The 6,919-nt window shown below is 42.1% G+C and overlaps 1 long non-coding RNA gene across 1 annotated transcript; it reads right to left on the reverse strand.

Moving 5' to 3' along the window:
- Positions 1 to 3,920: 3,920 nt before the first annotated feature.
- LOC106047373 (uncharacterized) lies at positions 3,921 to 6,352 on the reverse strand. Its single transcript, XR_001213737.3, has 3 exons — positions 5,724 to 6,352; positions 4,785 to 5,093; positions 3,921 to 4,377 (listed from the first exon to the last, which is right to left on the reverse strand). It is a non-coding gene; the product is annotated as an uncharacterized lncRNA (long non-coding RNA).
- Between the last annotated feature and the right edge of the window lie 567 nt (positions 6,353 to 6,919).

Here is a 6,919-nt window from a genome sequence, read left to right on the forward strand (position 1 = left end):
GACAGAGTAACCTACAACCGCTGGGGCACGGATACGTTTTCCAGCAGATGTTAATGATGATTTATGACTCACATTTCTTCCGTGTACTATGGCACTCACACAACTCATTTGCACTACATGCTTGCAAGAGTCACTTCATCCATCCATAATACCAGTGAAATGCAACAGCCTTGAAAGAAAAAGCAAGCGAGTGTTGGAGCTGTTACGGTAGCAGCATGCAGGTGTCTAGAACAGGGGAAGACTTTCATCTGCTAAGGCTGCCCTTGCCGGAGACTCTTCAAGCCTCTCCGTGATTTATTCCCTGATCAGCCATCCGAAGTTATCAGCCTAGTGGGCAACTGACCCACAGAGCCTGTAAAAGCTGCCTTTCTCAGACAGAGAGTACGCACAGAGACAGAGGATGAGCCCAGATCTAAGCATAGTCCAGGGCCTCAGCACATGGCAAACCTTTTTTCTTTCTCCAAGAGAAACTGCCAAGAGGATTTAGGAAGATGAATAGTAATTTGCCCAAGAGAAATTTGGCAAGGACAACAGCTTGAGTGTTCCAACCCGCTGATAAACTTCATATGATATTACAGCTTTAGGTACACGGTATCGGTGTCTGACTACACGAATGCAAGGTTTATTTATTTGTTGCTTAGTCTGTTTTATTCATCTGAAGTACAGTTTCTCCCTCTCCACAGTGTCCTGTATCGTTGAGAAATCTGATCCCAGATAACACGAAAAAAAAGGTTTTCACGGAATCATCAAGGCAAATTAGAGCAGAACATGGAGGATTCTCTATTTAAAGCGCCTACACTACAGAACATTCATTTTCCTTGTTATTTACTTCTTTTCCAAACTAAGTGTTACAGTCTTGCACTTCAGCTGAAACCCCCATCAGCACAGAACACTCTGAAAATCTCCTTGCTATGTAAGGTAGTCATGTTAAACAGTCAGATTTGGCTCTAGCAGGTAACAAACTTGAGTGAACGTCAATGTAGGTATGACACAACTATGGTGGAAATGCTCTTCCCATTCCTTAAATATGTGTAGGATCATTATCTGCAGGACAGCTCTAGAGTCATTAAGAGATCAAAGCTTTTACAAATGCATCTAATGGATGCAAACAATTTAATGTTCAGGTTAGCCCTGGTTTAACCAAATTCACCAAACTTGCTTGAAGCTCATAAATGTGGATTAACCTGTGTTAGACAAGGATCATGTTAATTATCACCTTCTTACCTGTCTACATACATTTCATTTCTCTTGGAACCCGTTTCATTGCAAAAGAGATCCCATGGGTATTGTAGAAACGTGACTCCCATCCCAGATAACCAATGTCCTACAACACCATTTATGGAGCACTGTCATCTGGAAAACGTTTCTTCCCTGCAGTAGTTTATATCTTATATAGAAGAAGAATGTCAAGTTTGGAGTGACGGAGACTTTTAAGTAAAAAAGAAACTCAAGGTTCACTTTAATCTCTAGGTCCCTGGGAAACTCAGCTGCCAAATATCTGTCCTACCCAACAAAGAAAGCCAAAGAAGCCTTACTCCTACATGTCACTGCCTTTTACCAGTCAAACAGAGCTAAGCTTTAGCTGGATTAAAGCATAACTGTGCAAACCACCAGAGACAGATTATCAAACAAACTCTTAGACAGCATGGAGACTACCATGGCAGGATCAGATAGGAAGGACGGATCAGTATATTATGTTTTCGTGTAACCAAAGAGTAGTATGAAGTAGCAGCAAATCATCTCTGTTATTCCTCCACCCTCCTCTGGGAATGCATGTCCCGATGAATCCAAATCTACTTCTTTTGCAGATCTCTCAAACAGCCAGCAGAAAACCTGCTTCCTTCTTGCTCTTTCGCCAGTGACATAACCTGACACCAAGCACCCGTTCCCCCAGCATCCAGCAGTAACAGCAGTAGCTAAGGAACAGGAACAGGATGCAGTAGTATTAAGCCTGGCCTGTACCAACACTGCTCGATAACCTATGCAATGTGCTTATGATCTGAATATAGATCCTGGTGGCCTCAAAAAATCAATGCTGTTCTCAGCACTTCTGCTGTCACTGTCGAAAGAGAGACATGGAACCAAGGACCAAATGGCAGTAGTCATCATTTAAAAAAAAAAAATTTAAAAAAGTATAATTTCTAAAGAAATACTCTGTTGTATTTAAGAAAAGAAAGAAGAGTAGATAACAAGCTGCAGCCACTTATTCTAAATAACTTTTAGCTGGCAAACACAGGAAAATACTGGTATAGAAGAAAGCTCATGCCAACACTGCCCCTTTGTTGCGCTTGCTGTGTGTATTAATTAAAGCTTACAGCACACAGGATGCTTTCTGTAGCATAAACTCCCCCCAAATAACACTAGTGATTGCAGTCACACCAGAAAACAAATGAGCAAATTAACTGCACAATAGAGAAGGGTTGAAAGGGTTGAAGACGATGCTTTAGACCTTCTCAAGGGCATATGACTTGTAGCATTGAACTGAAACAGCGCCAAAAAATCATGCTGTTTGGACATGTCGATAGAGTTCCTGCTTTGCCTAGGTCTCCCACTTTACTGAATCCCTCCATTTACTCAATCTCTGCTTTCGGTCTCACGTGTAGCTGCTGAGTTCTGGCACTCTGTCCAAGTCTCCCCATCCTGGGAATACCGACCCCATTGGTTCTGGAATCAGAATGACCACACGGCACTTATAACATTTCCAGACAGACATAAATACACAGATTAGTCTTTTCTGCATTTTTCCTCATAAAAACAACAGCAGCTTCGAAGCGCATTGGCACAAGCACTGAGATTAAGTATTGCAACCTGCTATTGTTGGCAGAGTTGCACTGGCTTCTTCTGCTTTCCCCACCTCCTTGTAATCCTCTCTTTTCTTGGAGAGTAGTTAAATGCTATGTCCATTCATGTCACCACGGAGTAGTCTTGGCAGATGCATGCCCCAAGGCTGGGATGTTTTTACGAGAACCGTTTTCATATTTCACTGTTTGCCTGGCTGATCCTTTATCTGTTCTAGCAGTTATACAACTAAACATACTGAACCCTCTGTCAGATGATTACATATTCCATGTTGAATTGCAGGATATAGAAATACTGCCAAATGAAGTCCTGGTCTAACTCCGTTGACTTCAGTGCACAACTAAGAATGAATTCAGCCCTTAAACTCTTTCACATTGGTCTTTAAGACTAAATAGAAGCAAAGTCGTCAGTAAGATGTTGTGCATTTTGTGTATCCTTGCCTTTTTAGACCCAAAAGCTCTCAGCAGGTACCCTTAGTTCTCAGTGACTGGCTTGTATATGCTACCTCTCCGCTCAGAGGTATGTATTTAGTACGTCAGAGACCGTCAATTTAAAGCTGAAAGCATTTAGGTCTAGAAGCAATGGCTATCAAGCTCCTAATGAAAAGGGAAAGGCCACAGAGCCCTTCCCTTCATTCCTAACTGCTGACACCAGTGGAGGCAGGAGGGAGGTGGAGGTGAGGGAGGCAGAAGCAGCCAGGAGCTCGTTTCTCTTCCCGTCTTGACAGCAGCCTCCCCATGCTGCCTGCTCCCGGCTACACAGCAAGAGCTGTCTGTCCTGGCGGCAGCTGCCTGCAAGCAGGCATTTGCGTTTTGTAGAAAAATTCAAGGGATTTTTCAAGTTGCTTTTGAGCATCCCCAAAACATGTTTGTTGGTTTTTTTGTTTGTTTCTGCAGACATTTTCATTACCTTTTAAACTTAACGCCTCCCTGGAGAACTGTTTCAGGAGAAAAATGCTGATCTGATCTATTCCCATCTCGTTGAGCTACGGCTACTGAATCAAACCATTAATATAGCTGGAGGCTCTGGTTTGCACATGCTCTAAGTGAAGCAGAAGACAGATAACTATAGCAAAAGTTCAAGAAGGGATTTCCTCCACAGGAGAATCCTAAGAGGGAAAGGACAAGTGGAAAGAAGGAAAAGCAAATGTACTGCCAGTATGTTTAAAAAGTAGCTGTCAAAATGTTCTGTACCCTGGATTTCAAGGTGCTTTCAAAGAGTCTCAGAGACCTTGTGTTAATATTGCCACCTGAACACCTCCCAACCATTTTAGACAGTTTTGCCATGTGTTTACCTGCTGTTTTCAGTGCTGGTACTCTGACAGCAGCTGCCCACATGCAACCAACTTTCTTTTGTATTAAATGCCTAGGAGGTTTATTTATTTATTTATTCATCTGTTTTGACAAGAGTTGCAGCTCCATCTCCTACTGGTGAGCAAAACAACATAAAAGAGGCCAGAGCAAGGGAAAACATGATCTTAAAAAGGTGGGTAGGAAAGTTTTCAGCAGGAGACAACTTCAGAAGTATCACGGAGAGTGGCTGAGTAATCATCCTTAGCATCCCACGGTGATTCACAAGCTGATATGTTAAAAAAAAAAAAAAATAAGACAAGACAGGACTTAGCAGTATTAATACTGCAGTTCCTTGGTCCCCAGCAGTGAGGGACCACAGAGTGACTCCTCTTTTCAAATCAGTTTCCCCCCTGCATGGCTTCTGTCCAAACCCTCACCGTCCCAGCTTCTCTAGACCCTAGCAATAATTTGCGTGAGCAACTGATTTAATGAGGACTGCATGTTGCTGGCTATTTAGCTGGCTTTAGCTATAATTAGACAGCTGACAAAGACTGGCTCGGTGTGTGCTCTTTTTCTGTGATTACATATCATATTTGGTCTATTTGCAAGGCGAAAAGACAATTTTTCTTCTTCATCACTCTCCAAACTCCTCAAGGGAGTTGATAATCACATTGGCTGCTTTCTGCCACTTACCTCACTACTAGTAACGAGACATTGTCATCATTACTAAGCTGATAACTGTGTTGAAGCGACATGTCAAGGAATTTGGTCAGCCTCCTACCTATGCCAGTGTTTTCCCCCTTGTTGGAAAAGTGTTGCCTTTTGGGGGAATAACTGACAAACAGACATTTTAATTTTGAAATGCCATGATGCTTGTTTAATGGTAATGGCTGTTTGGATTGCATCTCCTGTCACACCGTGATGTCCGTCTGGGTCATAGTGAAGCAGTATGACATGGGAACACTGTGGCTCCAACAGGACACAGAGATGGCAGTCAGGCCCCTATGAGAAAGTGAGGACATAAGCCTGAAATGGCACTGTGTAATGACGGTTTCCACCTGCAATATTTCCCGGTTTTCCTCAAATTCCTGCATTTTTTTCATATGGAAGAACAAATCTTCCCATGAAATTAGGGCCTTTTAAGGAAAAACTCAATACAAATATTTTCAAACAAAAAATGCTAGTAGAACATTTTTAGTTCACTAAAATAATCATATTATCTTCAATAATGACTGAGAGTAATAACTTAGACTCAAAAACAATCCAGAGCAGATATTTTGAGTGAGAAGATGGCATTTCCAAGACAGTCACTTTTCCAACCACTGCTCAGCACCATACAATCAACAACAGACTCTGAGAACTATCTGCTGAAGTACTTAAAGCTATCCTTCATCTCCAGTTCACTGAGAACAGCTAGCAGAGTATTATTACCAAGATAAATGACTAAAACAAATTCCTGAAAAATAAATCCCAATTTAAAATAAATAAATAAATAAATAAGCAAGAAAAGATTTTTGATCCCTAGTCTGTGAAATCTCCCAGTGACAGCAAAAGGAATTATAGTCTTATCAGGATAAGGTTCCAACCGTACCAAAAATGGCCATAAATACAGAGCAAAATTGGGTGACATACTTCCACTCCACAAGCTGGAGTTGCTGCGGATCACATCACACCTCTCCAAACAGGACCTACCCAGAAGAAGGTGGAAGGATGTTTCCTCCCAAGAGAAGCAAAAATCTTCTGTACGTTTCCCTCCCAAACAGGTGGACTGAAAAGGAAATATCTCCATAGATGTTAGCCAGAAGTGGAACTATAAACACTAGGCTTTATTTCATGGCATCAGAGGTGCAGTGGAGGAATGGTAGCAAAGTCTACAAGGAAACTTTTTTCAGGGAAAAGCTGCACCGTAATTCCACAGTGACCAACCTAACTTAAATTGCTACATGTTTTCATCAGGTTGCTGCTGGCAAGAGAGCAGCAGAAAGTAACTTATCCATTTTATCAGCTTCAACCAGTTTCTACCTTTCTTCCTCTGTCAAGAATGCCCTGGCTATTGCTTAGAGAGCATGTGAATCCTAAAACCTTTCCCACCGTCTCTCCTGTTTCCTTCCCTTCTTGCATAATTCAGCACAGCCCAAGCACCTTGTAATGTTCAAAAATGATACCCCAAGGCATAATTACTAGCACCTTCCCAGTCAACCCACCAGCTGTCCCCACTTGCCTTTTGGGCAGACCTCCTCACAAGTCAAGCGGGTCGGTAAAAATAGTTCTCCCTGTCTGCCCCATTTCTGATTCATGGTCCACTTAGGTAACGTCTCTTTCAGTTACATGGAATGGCTGGGGCCTCCTGGACCCCAGGGACATTACATCTTCATAAATAAGGAGATTTATTTACAGATATAAATCAAAACACAACATTTAGAACATGCTACAGGGAAACAGCAAAATTCAAGGAGAAGTAAAAAAGAATAATCAAAAGTCAAGGATTCCGGCCAAATTCTTCTTAAAATAGCTCTTCCAAGACATAGTGAACATTGTATCAAACTCACGCAGGATCTCTAGCCAGCATCTTGGCTTCTTTCATGACTCATTTCACTCGGGCTGGGGAGTAACAATTTCCTCCCTAGCCACTGAGTAACACGACTAAGACTAGGTAGATGTAGCTCAACCCATTGTGATTGATCTGGTTCCTCTGTAGGGGAAACAATGCATTTCATCAAATGCTACTGTGCATCAAGCTGTCGTCATCAAGAAAATCACCCTCTTTTGTACACGAACCTGCACGCCCACACACATATGTGCACGTGCAGCCCCAAGGTCAGATCATC

Source organism: Anser cygnoides, chromosome 3, assembly GCF_040182565.1.
Source record: "Anser cygnoides isolate HZ-2024a breed goose chromosome 3, Taihu_goose_T2T_genome, whole genome shotgun sequence".
Taxonomy (NCBI): domain Eukaryota; kingdom Metazoa; phylum Chordata; class Aves; order Anseriformes; family Anatidae; genus Anser; species Anser cygnoides.